This window comes from Lepidothrix coronata, unplaced genomic scaffold (genome assembly GCF_001604755.1).
Source record: "Lepidothrix coronata isolate B3197 unplaced genomic scaffold, Lepidothrix_coronata-1.0 Scaffold50, whole genome shotgun sequence".
Taxonomy (NCBI): domain Eukaryota; kingdom Metazoa; phylum Chordata; class Aves; order Passeriformes; family Pipridae; genus Lepidothrix; species Lepidothrix coronata.
In genome coordinates, this window is record NW_016690230.1 from 2,748,263 (window position 1) to 2,767,720 (window position 19,458).

Sequence of the window (19,458 nt, forward strand, 5' to 3'; positions counted from 1 at the left end):
TTAATTGCAAACCTTTTTAAATATTTTCAATTGTTCGGGGTTTATTTGTTTGTTTCTCATAAAAAAAGTGATCAAAATTTTGATTTGTTTTTTATTTGAATGTAACAAATCAATGTAACAAAAATGTAACAAATATATCACTTTATAGATGAGTGGGCATACTTTAATAATCATAAATCAAATTCAGAAGATAATTGTATGTCGTTTTCTTCAAAATAGCACCAGCAGAATTTGTCCACCTTACAAAAGGAAAGGTCAGGTCAGAAGTTTTCAGTCTTTTTTTGCAGCAGCTTAAAGCACTTGGCTTGCTTTTGTCTTATAGAAGGCGAGAAAAATAAGACAATATTTCTGGAATCACACAAATTGTTTGAATTACTAAATTTCTACATCATATATATGATTGACTTGTTTTTCACTGAAGCAACATTCACCAGCTTCAGAGTCATTTATATCTATTTGAACTCTTTAATTTTTATAGAGCTCTTAGTGTTCACAACCTTTAATTTTTATAGAGCTCTTAGTGTTCACAACCAGCCAGCTCTAATATCTGAGTACATTGAGATCATTGTATCCCAAACGCGCCCCCACCTGGCAGCAAAAATGGCTCTAGGTAGTAAAATATGTATTTGTATTTTCTAAAATAATATGAATGAGCAATAGGATCTTGGTTACTTTGTTGATTGTTGCACTGCAGAACACTTAAATGATTTCATCAGATTTGTTGAGTTTGTTTTCCCTGAAGGGTTTCCTGCAACAGAATTGTAACTTTGTCCTTGCCAAGTAAAGTCAAATAGAATATTAAAAAGGCAGCAGTGCATATACCTTAACAACTACAAATGAGAGAGATAGAATGAAAACTCACCTTGCAAGTGATATAGGTTTAGCAGCCTTCCTAGACATAAAGAAGACTGTGAGGTAAGTAAAAGTCAACACACCCTCCCCCTTCCCCCTCACCTCCCTGAGGAAAGAAATCAACCCCAACAATCCATTGTAGTTAGTGCACTCAGAGGTAAGTAACTATTGGAAAGGTAGTAATCTTTTTAAGCATTCATCTGCAAAGTCTTTCAAAGTAAAGATATTTTCAAGCCTTTATGTATCCCTCTGCTAATACAGAAGATGAGTTCTGTTCCAGCATAAAAGTTACTTCTATACATAGGTAAACAGAGATATAATTAAAATATTCAAAATGTTTAATTTTTTTGTAAAAGTATATTTCCAGAACTAATCCATATTTCTATCAATTTCTTCTGAAATTATGGAAGGATTTGAGGACAATAGTGAGATCAATTTGAGTGTGCTCCTGCATACTTTAAATCCTGGTCCCAAGAGCAATAATTATGCAATTTGCAAATAACTTTGCATTAGTATGTAGAGTGAGACACTGTTAAAGTCAGATAATTTCCTTTAACTTTCTACCAATTGACTGTGCACAACATTTTCTTGAGATTTTCTCTTTCCAAATTGTTGTGCTGGAATCCAAATAAGGTTTTTCTTCCCCAAAGATATAATTATCCCCTTCCACATGTCTGATCCAGCACTTTTCCCATACATTCACCTGCTTTTTTTCATTTTCTATTAACATCTCATGATTTTATTTCTAAGGATAATAAATGTGAATAGAAACAGGAGTCCAGATCTACAAAATTATTTGAGTACTTAACTGCCAAAACAAAAGCCAATGTCAGTGTTACAATCATAAAATTTTAGGGATATCAGTGTCAATTTTACAAATATGTAATTATTTTCTGAAAATCTTGGGCACAAAAACAGTTTATAGGAGCTCTTTGCATTTGAATGTATTTTTCCATTAATTAAAAAGTATATACACATACATAAGGATAGGAAAAAATATTGGGATTTATATTGTAAGTATTTCAAACTCAGTCAATCGTCTCAGGAGAGCTCAGCTGTTATGAAGATCAAAAAGGTCATGAAGTTCATTCTGAATTTTAGTGGCACATGGGTTGCAAACATGGTATCTATAGTGATTCAACACTTACAGTATAAGGTACCTCAATAGAAAAGTAAGGCTTCAAGGTGGGCAAAGATAAAACTATTTCCAAACACAACAGCTTTGTCCAAAGTCACTTAATATTTTATAAATTGTGTTATTCAGTCAAGAATGCTTCATTCCACCAGTGCACAATTCAATATCTGCTTGTAGTTGAAAACTGGAAATCATAGCTCTCACAGAAACCAAGCATCATTCCGTCAAGTATTTCCAGTGAATGCACAATTTATTGCATATAACTGGAAAGGTGAATGTGATTAAATAAATAGACTATGTACATCAATCAAATATATATAATAAATTTAATTTATGCACGTATATAAGATAGTTTATCTATGACTGATATGTACACAGATTTAGAAAGTAACAAGTAATTTTTATATTGCTACAATTTTCTGCTCAAGTGAGTACATGCAAATATAGTTTAATTTCTATCCCTTGGAATTTTATAAATGCCTTTAAAATCTCTTTTAAAACAATATCTTACCTTTGGGAAACGTTTAAGGTGTAATAACACAGTATTCAGAAAAATGCATGCTGCTATTTTAGGTCTCTTAATCCCCTCCTTGTTGTTACAGTTTCACATTTCTTTGCATATTATGTGTGCTTTAGCCATTAAAACAGATGAATATTGAAAAGATTGGTTTATCCTTGCATATTTTTTACTTTACTCGTGTAAAGTGAACATGACATTGCTCTGTTGTAGTAGAAATTTTGTGTGGTGATAGAAACAGAAAATACCAGAACACAGTATTTATTTTTAAATCTGACAACTCTAAGTTGCTCAGATTCCATTTATGTAAATAGATGCTTTCCCACTCATTGATGATAATGATATATGAATGTGATACCAAATAGATCTTAACCTTGAAAGAATCTCTTTCTTAGACACAAACAGAAGAAATAAGTTCTATCATCTTAGTCTGAGTCTTACTACATCGAATCATAATTTCTATTTAAATTGTTGTTCTGATTTAAATTGTTTGGTTTTAACAAATCTGTAAATCATCTAATAAGAATTAGGATTATTGAAAGTCTCACAATTTCATAATTAAACTGAGATAAAAAAACAATATCTAGTTTAATAGGAAAAATGGGCAACATATCCTTTTGTTTTCATGAGCAGATGATACAAACAAATTTGTTTCCTAAGAGCTTTCTTAGCTTTATCTTTAAAGCACAGCATAGGATTTTTTCAGTGCCATGCAGACATCATGCCCATTTGTTTCAGTGTCAGCTGACATACTAAAAAACTCATTCAGCTTTCTTCCTTTCTAGTCATAGCACCTTCCTTATTATCTCAGCTAATCTTTCACTCAGTATTCATAAGTGAACCTGCAGTTGCAGGTTCATCTTGAACTTTCAGGAATCCTTCTGTGGGCCATTGTCTTGAGCTGAACAGCCACCCACATTTTAACAGAACCTATGCAGTGTGTGATTAGTCTTTTAAACCCCATTGTAATTCTGGCAATGAGCCCTTCTTGGAACAGACTCTTCTGTTCTACAAATACTATTTAAATTTGTGGAAGCATAAAATTAATTTATACAATTATTATGGTAATTTATTAATATAACCATTGCACGCAATATAGAAGTGTTAAAATGTTGTGTGATTATGGACATAATGTTTTCCATAGAAAATAAAATCTGATTAACTGCATCATCTAACAGTAAAAAAACCACAAAAAACAAATTAAAAATCCTCTTGCCTAAATTCATTGATTTTTCAAACCCAGTCCTACAACACTTTGTACATGCACTCATGTTATCCACACTGGCAGAGAAAGACAGTGAATAGCAGCAATAAAGCCACAAGTTTAAAAAATTTATGTTGTGTATTATTTCAGTAAAAATGACATGATCTCATCATTAATAAAATGAAATTAAAAATACTCAATCCTATTGAAATAATATGGCATTTTTCTGACATTTAAATCCAGCAAATTCATGGATGCAAGATGTGTGGTGGAACAGTCTGCCTAGTGGAAAGGTCAGCCTAATATAAAAGATCAAAGAAAAATACAAAAACTATGAACCAGGAAGCTACCAAACTATTACATGGGCAGCATCTGACGAAGACTACCTAGATGCTTAAAGCTAGGCACAACTTTCCACTGAAGTGATAATAATTTAAGATAAACCTTTATTGAACAATGAAGAAATGTGCCTATTTTATATACAGCAATGTCTTCTTTTAGATTTGCTCTTTTGCATAAATTCCCTGGAATGTATACACTCAGACTGTAAAATTTACCAAGCTTCCACTGACAATTTTGTTATTTAGCAATAGAGAAAAAAATACCATTATCTTTGGATGAGCTAGTGGTGAGTATCTGAACGATATTGTACACCTTTCCATATTTAGGCTTGGCTGCTTTTGCTATATGAACATATCTTAGCAACAGTTTATACTCAGCAGAATTTATAATTACTAAAACTGAGAAAGGCAATGAAGCATGCATTTTAATTGTGGAGAAATGTAACCCTTGAGAAAAATCATACATGAGAAAATGTAAGACAAATAGATTAATTTTAAAATGTGTATTTGCATGTAATGGCTTCACCCAGGAGACAGGGAACTTGCAAAACAGAGAAATGTAAATTTTCATGGGGGCAAATTCAAAACAATCAGTGAAGAGTAAGCATCAGTAAATATGTCTGAAAATACAGAATAAGGGATTCTGAAAGTGAAATATAAATTAGAGAATGCAAAGTAGGCAGTCTACAGAAATGAGTTCTAATTCTGTCTGCTTTACATTATTTTTTCATTAATTCATTTCTTCGTTCGTTCATTTCATCTGCCTTTCATCTCATTTTCAACATTTAAAATTGAAGTCTAATAACTTATTTCATTATTTCACAGAGTGCTGTGATGATTAATAAATTATCACCTTTAGAACTGTATGATATTTAGAGCTTAGAAATATTGCACACTATGCTGATGGTTGGTTGTGGCATTTACAGAGACACCATAAAAGATTTTTGGAACTTCTGCTTAATATTTGAATTGTGCACATACTTAGGACAAAGACAAGCTGTGCAAGAAACCCAACTATAATGATTTCTTAGCTTTGCAGATCAAAAACAAAAAGTAGATGAGAGTGCAAAAGTAAATATCTAATGCCTATTACTTTCTGCAACAGAAAATTAAAATAAAACCTGGATTCTTGAGTTCATATACAGATGTTCATGGATGTAAAGCTGCTCCTTTAGCAGATAAGTGCCTCTGAGAAGAGGGTATATGCTTTAGAGGTGTCATCTTTTAAGGTAAGGTGCAGAATTTAATTTGCAGAAGTCTTAATGTGAGCAAGTGCCCATTGACAAGAACATACTATCCAAGTAAATTTTGAAAACTGAAACTGTTGCCTGTTTACTCAGCCTGTTAGGCACGATGATGTTATTTAAATATAGAACAATATTAAAAGCTCAATTACAGACTTCAAGAGAAATAGAAATCCTGATAAGGGTGACTAGTCTGAGGGAAACACTACTTTTACTTTTCCCACTGTATTATATTTTAAAAAAGGAAAAAAAGTAAATTAAAAGATAGAAGCATCATGCTTCCTCTGAAATTAGCTAGTTAAGATAAACAAAGCACATAACATACAACAGTGTATTTCTGAAGAATAACTACAAGTATTCAGTGTCCTTTACTTTAAAAATGTAATTACCAGGTTTTTTTCCCCATGTAGTAGCAACTAGCTCATAGTTTAAGAATATCAAACCTTTCTGAGTAATCAGGCCTAATTGGGAATACAGCTAATCTTGTGGCATATAACCCAGGTAGACTCCTTTGTCCTGCAATCCATGTTTCATACTGCCCACTGAACCACCTCGCTGGACTCATAGGCCATTCCTCACTTTGCTAGTTACTCTTAACAAGCACTTGTACTTAGCCAAAAATTTCTGCTAATTTTAATCTTCACCAATGTGTTAGCACTAGCACACATCCAACACATTGGAGACCTGGAGCAGTCTCTCAGCTCATGTCACACTTCGAAGTATCTTCTCATCTCACAGCTTATGAGCAACACAATCTTTGTCTTCCTCTTCCTCCTTCCTCTTTTTTTGATATAGTATCTTTTGCCTTTTTCCATGTCTGGAACCTATTGCCTTAAATAAGTTTAATCACACACTCATGTTTAAGCACTCTTTATTAATTCAGTTATTTATATTTTATTGCAATTAGGACTTTTTTTTTCTATTTCATATTTGGTACCTTTTTCAAACATGCACAATAAAAACATATAAAATAAATGTTCTTACTGTTTGACTTAATGTAACTACTCTTCTCTATACCAGATATTTGCAGAAGGCTTCTTCTCTGAGTTCCTCTGGAATGTCCTCTGAATTTTTATACTGGAGGGAAATGGGTAGATATGTAAAGAGTTGCTGTTTTTTCCTAATGCCAATCTCACAACAGAAAGAAAACAGCAATGCATGTGGGCCTAACCCAGTCATTTCCATGAAAAAATCAAGAGGAAGAATATGGTTGTACTTCTGTCATATGATGGCAACTTTCACTGTCTCTAGAACAGCTAGAGAGGTTAAGCTATAGTGTCTTTTATCTGCATTACAATTAACCTCTCCGTTGTAGAAGCAGAGCTTTGAAAGATTTTTCCAATTTCTGTGCCAATAAAATCTGTAAAACTGGTAAGTAAGGTTACCACCAGCACTGTTATTGGTGTAATTTTGTTATTAGAAAACTCTAGAATAAAAAACACCTAAGAAAAAAGAAACAAAAACACCCATTCCTTCTGTATAAAATTCAGTTAGAAAAGGAACAGAAGGGATGGTAAACTATAACTTCTGACTCTTCTGCTTAAAAAAAAAAAGAAGTCTTCTGAGGAGGTTAACAAGTAGCCTTTTTGGTGCTCTTTGCAGCTAAAAGTAGATTTACCTCCTGGTTTGCTGAATGCAATATAAGTGTTCTATTTGCACTTCAGGAGTAACTCCAGAAGCCCCAAAGGAAAAAAGACAAAGAAGTTTTCTAGCAGTTTTCAAAAGCAACAGCAAGAATTGAGCTATATGTGAGGCTTGGGATATTGTTAAAAGGGGTGAAAAGGGAAAATGGGGAAGAGGGCAGTAACTGGAGAGCAGAAGGTTAGAGGCTGCCTGCTCATTTGGGGGATTTGTATTGAGAAAGAGACTGGGCTTGTTTAGCTGGTTGACTGATTTCTTCTGGGAGATGTGATTTTCTGCCTGTACTGGGTAGAAGGAAAAGGAAAAATCAAGAATAATTATTTTTGGCAGTGTTAGGTAATTCCCAGTCCCAGCCATCTTAATTTGGTCACCAGCTGTTACGGCTGAAAAGTATTTTGTGTTACACAGTATTAATTCTCCATTTGTGTTCCTCTTCCTGATTGTTATTGCTTTCTCTGTTGCTTTTATTCTAAGTTTCCTGGGCTTTTTATTAATCCTGCTTTGCAAACTACTGCTACAGTTCTAGAATGTTTACATCCCTTAATTTACTGATATCTTTACTTACAGCTATAAATCCTTCTAAATGTACTTTTCATCTGACTTCGTATAGGTCTCTTTCAGATCATATAATTAATGTGTTGCATATTGGACATGTTGCTTGACATTCACCCTGCTGCTGAAAGCCAGTCTAGAGTACCTGCATAATGGAAAATCAGTAATGAGGGTTGAAAATTTTATAGTGTCCCTAATAATGTTACCACACATTATCTGGGAAACTTGCAAAAAACCAGAACCATAAAATACTCCAAATCACCATAAAAATATTTGTACCCTAGAAACGTTCTATGTCCCAAAAGATCTGATAACTCAGTGACTAAGGTCACTGAGGTTTATGAAGTAAAGGAGAAATTAAGTTTCAGAGTCCACTAGGCCAGGGATAAACATTCTCTTTACTCCATTTTAAGCACATATTCAAGTTTGGCCATATCAGTTACCCATGTTGCCCAGGTACTGGTTTGATCTCTGACTGAACATGGCACACAGGTACTGTTTCTGCAGTTGGGATAATTGTTCCAAAGGTGAGCAGTACAAAGCAACTGAGAAAGGCTTTCCAAAAGTACACTCAACTGTTTTTCTTCAAGGATTTCTCATTAAAAATCTCCCCATGTACTCAAATCTGTTATTTAGCCAGATTAATAATGGAAGGATGTTTTGCAACTCTGTGTCAAAATGTCTGACACCATATTACTATCTAATGGCTGGAGGGGATACTCTGGCATCAGAAAAGCACATAATTTAGCTTCTGAGGAAGAAAATAACTGAACACACAGAAATGCAGAGCATCTTCTAGAACACCTTTCAGTTTATTGTAAAGAGTTAACTGATTCAAGGTTAAAAGACGGGTATAGCTGAGTGTATCTGATTTTTGACATTGCTAGTGAAGGATTGCAGTCTTTGATGAGCTTTTAGGGCAAGGTCCCTGGCACTTGTCTGTTCTTGCTTTGGCATCAGTGCTTTTGGCTTGTAACAGTCGTCTAGAAATCAAGTGAATATTGCCAATCTCTTGTAGCTGGAGCCCTGAGATTATCAGATGGAATGAAGGTTCAACATCTCTTGGCTACTCTGAAACAATGCCCTAGCAAGAAATAGCCTTTTTTTTTTTCAACTGAGGCTGTCAAATTGTACAATTTTCAAACTTTATCTGGGAACCAATAAGAAGAAAACAATCTGATACAAAACATACAAAAGATTCCTACATAGGCTGAAGGCTGAGGAGGAAAACTTCCATGAAAACTGGATTAGTCTTAGTGAGGACCTTGGGATACTACTAGTTTGTCATAATCCTTCTTTCCCTCCCTTAGTTCTTCCTGAGGAAAGTGCCAACTCCAAGACAAAGTGAGACAAGGAAGGAATTATTTTCCAAAAGATGGTCAGCAACATACTATTGCAGCTGATGGTGTATAAAGTAAGGAAGTGAATATGTCAGGTACCGCTTCTTTAATCCTTCTTTTTGTTGTTGTTTCTGATATCTGAACTGGCAAAGAAAATCAGATATGTACATTCCATTTCTTGTGAAGGATGCCTAAGGTAGATCTTCCTGTCACCCAAGAATGTAAGCTACAGAAAAATCCAACAGTGGTATACCATCTTCATTTGGTTCCTCCTTCAGGGGCAGGTGTAATATTCTCCTTTAATATTGCCTCATGCTCCATTACTTCCTTCATGAGAAAAATGGAAGAACATAAGGAATCAGTGAAAGGTTTGTCTTTGAGCATGAGGGAGAAGAGTCCTTAGAAAACAGGCTGTCTCTGTTTCACAATGAGATGGACAAGTAGGAACTACATAGTCACTCAATAATATTATTCTATGGGTGGAGTGAAAGAAAAAGTTCCCCGTGTACAGTTGCATTTAGATGGCTTTAGCTGAGGAGGCTTTCATGTTAATAACTTCAGTAGTTGGGATCTGCCTCCCTCTCCTTCAAAAACACATTCATATATTTCTATTGTCCACTCAGAATAAATTGTCACTTGTATAGTCTCTCTTAATACATGCAATTTAAGTGCATACTAAGTGTTTATGTTGTCATTATAAATTACTTCTTTGTGTTCCTCCAGATCCTGGACAAATTATCTGATCTTCATACCTTAAATACTGCACAGTGAGAGATGAATATGTTAGATTGTGTAACAAAAGTTCACCTGCACACCCATAAAGGAGTAGAGAGAAGCAGTAGCAGGAAGGGGAGCCCAAATAAGACTCTGTTGAGCTTTTCCCCATTTCATCAAAGGCACCAGCAACCTATCAAAGGCCCATTTGCACAAGTCCAGAGGAGCACAGGAGCACTAAGGTGGGTAAGAACAAAAATTAAGGACTCAGAGGAAGGGATACCCAGTCCAGGCCCCTCCCAGGGCTGTCCCAGGAGATCCTCAGATACATAGTCTAGGTGTGACATAAATCAAGATGAGTAAACACTAGACCACTGTTTGAGCTGTGGCATCTTGCTAATTAGAAGTATGGGACACACTGTGGGATTGCACAAGGCTTATTTTGGGATATGTAGGGGAGGAATCAAAGGGAAGGGGTCATATCTAAGGGATTTGGAGATAAACAAGAATTAAGAAATGGAGGCATATAAGGTTATAAAAAGGGCCAGATATCTGTAAACAGTTGACTGGTGGGTAAAACTGTTTGGATATGCCTGGACCTGATCAGTACAAGCTGTCCTACCCTCTTACTGAAATCCATTCCTAATTATTTTCCTGGGTGCAAGACCCTCTGCTTGGTGAGCCTGTGTGTGTATGGAGGTCTCAGTGCCAGTAACTGAAGTCGGACCTGGAGTCAGAGCCATGTGTCAGTGACTGGAGAAAGAGTGGTTGTGCAAGTGAGGGCGAATGCTAGTGAAGGGCAAACCAGGCTAACCAGTAAATAGATAAACTGACCTGAGGGATGGGGGGGGGGCAGAAATGGGCCTCTGAAGGTGAGTCCATGAAAAGAGATGGTTATTGGAGGGTCCAAGGAGTCTTGGGTAGCTGCTGGAGAGATTATGGGGTCTGGGAGTCTCAAGGGACAGCATGTGCTGCTGTGTGCATGAGTGTTAAAGCTATCAACCTGTGTGATGTGAGCAACAAGGCCATTGCTGGTTTAGAGGAACCACCTAATTTAGACAACAATAGTGAAAACAGAAACCCCCTTGGGAAGAATAGGTATACACGTCATGGTTTTAACACAGAGGCCTGACACTGTGGAGAAGTCAAGCCTGCAGCAGAACTGTTGCCTGTGGGTCCATGTTGTCTGCCAGATTACGGCACACAGGGTAGGTTGGAAGTGATGTCTTGTCTGTGGTGGGGGAAGAGTCAGATAGGACCTTGGCAGAGATCTCCACTGTTGCTAGAGTATTGTGCACAGAATGTGCAAGCATGACCTAAAATAGAAGCTTAAGAATAGAAATTGCCTATACCTTCTTACATCCATTGTGACCGAGAAATGTATTTTAAACATTATGACGTGTTCTGTTCTTGTGGCTACCTCACCCTAAATTCATCTGTGACACAGAGAAAATTAGTTCAGCATATGACCAAAGAAACATTTTTGTGCTCCCAGATTGTTAGTAAGGCTGACTATGCTTCTAAAATATTTTAATCAACTTCTGTCAACAAATTCCCAACCTCTTTTTACATATATCACAGGAAGCTGGTATTTCAATTTGTCTTCCTCTGTGACAAGACCAATGCAGATTAAGTATATTCCTCTCTATCTTTAATATTTGAATCTCTGTACTGACATTCATAAAGATAGCAGTTTGATTGTTCTTTGGATATTTTTCTTCTGTCAGACACTGCGGGACCAATTTACAATCAAAGTCTCTGGATGTGTTCAACAAATCAACTCCTAAAGAACAGTTTACAGCTATAGTTTTGAATATGACACTGGGAAAGAAAAATTAAGCAAAAAAGTTTAACTTAAAGCCTTGTTGCAATAGTTGTTTATGCAGGGTGATTTTAATTGTGTTGCAATCAGGTATTATTTGCCAAGTACTGACTTCCAGTTAAGACATAGTGTGCTGGTTTAAGAGTCAACCAGCAGGAGAAAGGAACTCAACTCAAAGGAGAGACCACAAGTCAGAATAACAATTTATTAAAACAACACAGCAAGCACAATCACACAAACAAACAATTGGTCCTAACCCACAAAACCCACATGTACAACCTGGTACCCTGGGGCATGAACAAAGTGGTGTTCCCTGGGCCCCGCTTGAGTCCAAAGTAAAGGGAGAGGGGAGAAACCTGCTGGTGGGAGAGCTGTTGCAGTCTGGTCAGAAGCGGTGATTGAAGTCCAGCAAAGGTCGAGAGCGACGAGCTGCAGTCTTCCTTCTGGATCCCACGAGCGGGTTGAAAAGTTCTGAAAACTCCAGGTTTATATATTCTCCAGTTCAGGCAGGAATGGTCAGTTCTTTCCCTCAGGGAGTTCCATAAAAGGTAAGAGCATCCTCCTATCTCACAGGCCTCTTAACACCTAGTTTATAGCCTGAGGAGTCAGGCTCTTATGGGCAGAGGTGCTAATAGTCTATTGACAACAGTTTCTGGGAAATGGCATGGAAGGCTATAGAATACACAGTTTTGGGTTACACCCATACCATGATGAACTCAGCTGTCCTAACTAGGACACATAGTAAACATCAGATGAAAACTAATTAAAAAAAAAATCCTGTTACACACTGGATATATTGCAATTGCTGCAGTTTTAGTCAGTTAAAAAATTTTTCTTTACCCAGCACATTAAAATTTATCACACTGAAACACTACAGGGAAACCACAATTACACCAAAACCAGATTATGATTTTGAAACTTGTCACCATTCCACATTCTTGGTGGAAAAGGAAAAATGTTCCTCTGTGTGGAACATCTATGACTGACCTTCTATTCATTTTGATTTTAAGAGCATTACAAAGCCTATTTGCATTTGTTTATAAGTTTTATATAGAAAAAGTAAAGATCGTTTGATAACCCATTCCAAACACTGTATTGTGTAATAAGTAGTTTCAGTAAACATGTCACTCAAATTGTTCCAAGAAACAGTGGATGGCGGGTAGACCTGACACAAGTTGTATTTATTAGATGAGACAAATAATTCTTAGAAATTATATTCTACACCATTACACTTGCTAGTTTCCAGTATGGATATGGGAGTTCAATGCAAGTAGCATGGAAACGTGTACCTGAAGGTAAACTGGGAACTGGATAACAATGGGCTTCTTGGAGCATGCACCCACCATGGACAAGATTTCAAAGTGTGTTGACTTCCAGATGAGCTGTTCCAACATAATGTGTTGGTCTAGCATAAAAACCAATCATTTAATCAGAGCATATACCTACCAGTTTGGGTGTAAGACAAATTATTCAAACATTCCTGTTAATTGACAGACAGTTTAATAATTTTAATTTGAAATCTCCCTTGGTGGCAGATGAAATTAGGGATGAAATTAAAAAGTTATATTGAGTTGAATGATAAACCAGACTTTACCACCTATGAGCATCCGCAATGGGAATTTTCTAAAGGGATTATTAGGGGAAGGTTAATTAGTGTTTCATCTGGGAAATGGTAACAGATGAGCTAAGGCAAACCTACATAAAATCTTGAAGCAATTAGAGAAAAACACTCAAACCCCCCCCCCAAAAATCACAAAAATATATATTTAGCAAGCAAATAAAATGGATAAAAAGTAATTTATATTACTGACCTATTACCTGAAGAGGAGGCATTTTTTTTTCATACTTCAAGAAAACAGAATGTTGAGTTGTGGACTTAAGAAAAAGAAAAATCAAACATTTACTTATATATTTCCAAGTGGAAACCATGGAACTAAGCTACTATGAAGTATCCAAGAGGGAGGCCCCACAACCAATTCTCAGAGTCATAATTATAAAAAATGAGCTTCATTTTTTCAGTAAGTCTTAACATGTAATTATCAGATCTTCATAAAACTAGATGCATTAGTCATCTGTTTAAAATTAAAATTATCAGCGCAGATGTTAAAATTTAAGTGTTCAAACTGTGCATTTAAAAGATATACGATTACATAAGAAAATAAGTCCTCATTTTCCCGTCATTAAAGAAAAATAATATATTTTTAGACTCAAAATCTCATCCACTAAATAGGACCCAAACTAACTGTAGCAGACAGCTAAGATTAAAAGCAGTACAGTACAAATGTCTTATTAAGATTATTCAGAAGGATGTCACAGGACAGAGCATGGTAGATCACCTAATGAGTAACCAAGGTAGTTAGAATATTACCGAATTCATTACAGATGAAACATTCTTTTAAAATACTTACTAACAGGTCATCACAGTTCTTTTTTCCCTCCTCTCCAGACCTAGTGATGAACCTTGGGCTCCAAAGTTCTTTTGCTAAGAAGTTGAAGAACCAAATGAAGATACCTTGTCCTGAGCAGAAGTAGTGCTATCTATTCACCACTGTAAACTCTTTTGAACTTTGTCTATAGGCTCAGGAGCAGTAAATGACCTCTGTGCTTACAGCACAGATATGAATCCACTGAAGTAGCAAACTTCCTCCAATAAATGCATATAGCAAGGTTTTCAAACAGGAACATCTGAAAATAGTTTGTCAGAGTCTATTTTTTAAGAATCGGGGTGCCCCTTTCTTTCTTATCTCTCCCTGGAGAACAGAGTAGCATTATGATTTGCGTTTCTTCCAAAATAACTGTAAGAAAAAAAAAGACAGGAGAAAAAAAAAGAAATTAAAATGAACAAGGGCCTTCTATGCAGTAAACTTCATCAAATGTTTTGTAATTTTAGTAAATAAAATAATTTTTAGTCTTCTAGGAATAATTTAAAATTCCATGGTACTATATCCCTCCTCCTTTTTTTTTTTTTAAATGTTATTTGAAAATAGAGCTCAATGAAAGTCATAATTGAGCCAGTCTGCCCAAAACTCAAAAGAAACAATAAATTCTGCACTTTATTACTGTCCTGGCCTTCATTGATTTAGGATTCTTTATTTTTTTCATTCTTTCTGTTTATATTCATTTTCTTATTACACATTTAGAATATGTCTAAAGTAATGACAAAGTGTTTTGGCCTCCAAGTGATATTAAAAGTCAAATAACTGTCAAGAAAGAAGGCTTATCAACACTAAATCCAGCTTGTGTTACTTTATGGTCTATCTGGAATACAACAAAATGTAGGTCTTTCAGGAATTTACATGTGTGATTCTCTTTAAATAATTGATGTTATTTTCCATACGGACATATATCAGAGACAATTTCTTTGAAAGCTGCTAAATTATTGTCATCTAATAGTAATGTGGAATGAAAGCAAGAGAAAGAATGCCAATCATAGGATCATAGAATCGTATAGTCATAGCATGGCTTGGGTACAAAGGGACCTTAAAGACCACCTAGTTCCAATACCCCTGTCCTAGTTAGAACAGCTGGGACCAGTTCATCGCTGTGTGGGTGTAACCCAAACTGTGTATTCTGTTACCCTCTATGTCATTTCCCAAAACCTGACTATTTGCAGCAGCTGCCCAGAGCACACATGACCCCTCAGGCTACAAGCTGGGTGTTAAGAGGCCTGTGCGATAGGAGAATGTTCCTGTCCTCACACCCAGGATTTACAATTACCCACTGTGGAACTCCCTACCCTGGGGGAGATACTGGGAATTCCTGCCCAAACTTGAGGGTGTATAATCTTGGGGTCTTGGGACTTTTTCTACCACTCGTGGGATCCAGAGGAGGACCAGAACCTCAACCAGACTGCAAACACCACTCTCAACCAGACTGAGACCACCACTCTTGACCGGACTATGACCACCACTCTCAACCAGACTGCAACCATCACTTGCACCAATGGGTTTTTTCTCTCTTTTTACTTTTGGACTCAGAGGCCCCTGAGTGGGGCTCAGCACAGGGGCCAACGAACACCACTCTGTTCGTGCCCCAGGATGCTGGGTTATACGTCTGGGTTTTGTGGGTTAAAACCAATTGCTTGTCCATATAATTGTATTATCGTATTATTTTTTGTTAAATTGTAACTCTGACTTGTGGTCTCTTTTGAGTTGAGTTCATTTCTCCCACTGGTTTACCTTTAAACCAGCACAACCCCCACTGTTTATCCTATCAAAACTCTGTATAACATGATGGGAGCTGAGGCAGTCTTTTCCAGCCTGTGGTTTGTAGTCATATTTGCCTGGGCAACTACTATGCAGTTTAGAGTTATCTTTAAAACCATCTAATCTCCAGCTACATCAAGAGAAAATACAAATTAAAGTAGATTGTTCACATCACCTGAAGTAAACAACACTATTGCACTTGTATTTAAAAGAAATACCTGAAGGAAGGAGAAAAAAAATGTCCATAACTTTCCTATCATAAGATTAAATGAAATGGCTTTCTTTTAATCTGTTCCTAGTTAATCTGATATGCTGTATTTCCCTGGTAAATTACCTCTGAAAGGATATTTCCTTAAATGTTCTGCTACTAAGGTAGTAATGTTACTGTTACTAAGGATATCGATAAAAACCTTTTCGGTTGCAGTCTAAAACTTTTATGCAGTCTATCCGGTGAAACATTCCGGGATGTTCAAAAAGAGTTTAGTGGTTTCTTTTCCTCAAACTTATTTCCCCACCCTTCTTGTTTGCTCTGTACACTGCAGAGTTAATCCTTCAATATTGTATTATCACATTGTCAGACCTGGTATCAACTCATATACTGAACTGGCAAACTATGACAATCACACTATCAAAGAGTAAAGATGGAACAAACTAAACAACAGCTCTATTACTGGAAAAAAAGGTGACTTGATACACACTTTGTCCCTCTCCTTGTGCAAACAGCCAACCACACTAAACCATCTATTTAACCCATATACATGTTAAATTCAACCAGTTAAACTGATAAACATTTGACATTTGAATTTAAAAAGATCAATAAAACCTGTTTTCTTTTAAATTTGTGGCTTAATGTAGTATATGCCATTGTTTATAGCACTTCAACACTAGGCCCCTGAAGGTAAATATAACACTGAAAATATGAGCTCTGTGTCTAGTATGGTATCCTAAAAGCTAAAAATCCTGGAAAATGTATTTGTTATAAAAGCTCAGGCCATCTTGTCTATGAAAACTCTTAATGTGCCTGATTTTCTACTGTATGATTCATCTTCTGAACTATACTACATAAATTTGTACAGTAATATATATATGGTATTTATTTCTATCAAGTGTATGTGGCTTATTGTAATCTAACGATCGAGACTAAATTAAATAGTAGGTACTATAATGGAGTTAAAATTAGCTAGGTGTGACAAATTTCCAGTTTCCAACATTTTCTTTTTTCCTTAAATTTGCTCCAACAGCTAGTCAAATGGTAGACAATAGAAGTTTGAATCCATATGCACTATGAAAATTAGGGATTTTAGTTGCAGGGAATTCCTCTCTTTGAAGTTCTGAACTTTACAACTGGAGGAACTGAAAGGAATAATCTTTAATGAAATCATAGTCTCCTCCGTTTAGCAAATGACTCAATGATCAGAGCACTCAGCTAGAATATAGGAGACCGGCTGCTACTTTGATTCACTCCCTAAAGGGAATTAAACTACAAATATGAGACAGACTACCTTCAGTGTATTTTACAAGGACTTGATTTGTTCACTACCAGTTTTCTCAAAAAGGACTGTGATGAGGCAACAGTGTAGAACAGGGAATGCCTGTCTGCCTTGCCTCAGCTGCTGCAGTCTGCTGGGAACTTTTGGAGAAGGGAAAACTTGTTCCTTTTGCAAACACAGCAGAACATGGCCATCTGAGAAAAAAAAGTTGTGGATTGGCAACTGGGAACAGGAAGGGAATGAGAAAAACACAGGTTATAGACCTAGCAGTAGAAATGAACAAAGGAAGGCTCCTGAGAGGGAAAGACCATTCGCCTGAAACAGAATGTTGATTCACAGCCAAGCTGCTGAAATGCCAGCAAAGGGATCCACAGAGAGTTTGGTTTGGCCAAGGAAGGCATTTAAATCTCCTGGACTGTAAAGCAAGACTGAGAGAAAGTGTTTATGGCTGCTTAATGTTTCTACCACAAATATGCTGGAAGCTCTTGCTAAGTGTTCTCTGATGAGGCTTGTGGCACTTTCAATGTCTTTTTCTAACATTTGTAGTAAAGATCTGTTCCTTTTCCCAATCAGAATCCATGCTTATCTAAGTTCTTAAACCTGCATCTGATGATTTGCCATAGCCATATATCCTTTCAGCTGATAAGTATATTAATAATAAAATAATCTCAAACAAATTCTTCTATAGCTACTTAGAGATTGTTTGGTTTCATTGTATTCTAACACTGAATTTGGGTGCCATAATGCTCTATAAAGAGGTTTATGCTCCTAATCTAAGAGACTCACACCTCACTTTTTTTTCCAGAACCAAAGGGATTTTTTCTTTTGTTCAATTGCTTTTTTAAAAAAGAATATTGAAATTTTTAAGGCTCTTTAATTTCTTAAAGTTTGTTCTTAGAAATTGTAAAAGCATCTAGATCTTAATAAAAATGTCCTTATTTGACTTTGGCAATGTAGACAAACTATATGCTCTTTAAAAAGGTCTGACTCAAATATGAAAAATATACCTTCTTTTTTTTTTCTGTTCACATAGCCTGGTTGTACATTACTCTTTAAGATCAAACAACTGTTCGATGAATCACACTATGGTATATACTGACACTTAATTTTGACCTAACACAAACTGGTTCAAACTTAATTAATTTTTTTAATAATTTCTCCTTGCAAATGCTTAAGGCTTACTTATAAACATTGTTTTCTGTTTCAACATTTACAGCAATGTAGAGAAAACAGTGGAAAAAATGGACCTTATTTTGCTTTCTTTGTAAAAATATTAGGCTTGTTTCATAGTTGAAAGAAAACTATTACTGACACTGTTTTTTATTTAATTTTTCTCTTCAACTCTTCGTTTATCTTTTAAAATTCTGAAAGAAAAAAAATGGAGTCCCTGGGCTACAAATGAACTTTTCTTCCCTTCCTCCCCCAGCTCCCCACCCGAATTGTCCACACCAAAATGATTTCTGAAATTCTACCATCCACCTATTGCAATTTCCTATTTTCCATCCACCCATCTATTCCATTCATCCATCTATTTACCATGGTGGATAAGGGGAACAGAGTGGTTGTTGTGTGCCTAGACCTTAGCATGGTCTTTCTCACACTCTCCAATAGCCCTCTTTTCATCTGATTGGTGAAATATGGGCTGGATATATGGGTGATAAAATGACTGATAAAGACTGCCAGACACAGAGAGTTGCAAATTTTCATGGAAAGTGCAGCTGGCAGCCAGGAATAAGTGACTTTTATCAATCATAGGACCAATATTTTGTAGTGTCTTTAATCACTATGTTGATATCAGGGAGCGCACTTTAATCAAGCTTACAAATGATGTCACTTTTGAAGGAGGAGTTGGTATGATGGAAGGCTTCAGGGAAACCTCAGCAGCCCAGAGAACTGATCTAACAGTATCTCCATGAAGATCAGTGAAAGCAAATTAAAAGTCCTGCCCCAGAGGAAAAATAAACCCAAGCACCAGTACAGAAAGCAGTTTTGTATAAATGGACCTGGAGGTTGCATCGAACAAGCTGAGCGTGTCAGTAGTGTGCCCTGGCTTTGAAGAAGGCCAGCTGCATCCTAGGTACAGAAAGAATTTAGCCAACAGGTAATAAACCCTGTCCTTTATTTAGAACTGCTGAGACCACATCTGGAGTACTGTGTATAGTTCTGGTCTCCCCAGCATAAGAAGGATATTGAAACGTAGTCCAGCACAGGCCACCAAGCTGGACTGGAGGTGGTGACTGGAGCACATGGCATATGAAGAAAGGCTGAAAGGTCTGAGTTTCTTCATCCCAGAGAATGCAAGTCAGGGTGAGATCTCATTGCTGTCAACAGTTACCCGATAAAGGATACAGAGAAGATGGACCCAACCTCTTTTAAGAGGCATGCAATGATAGGATCAACT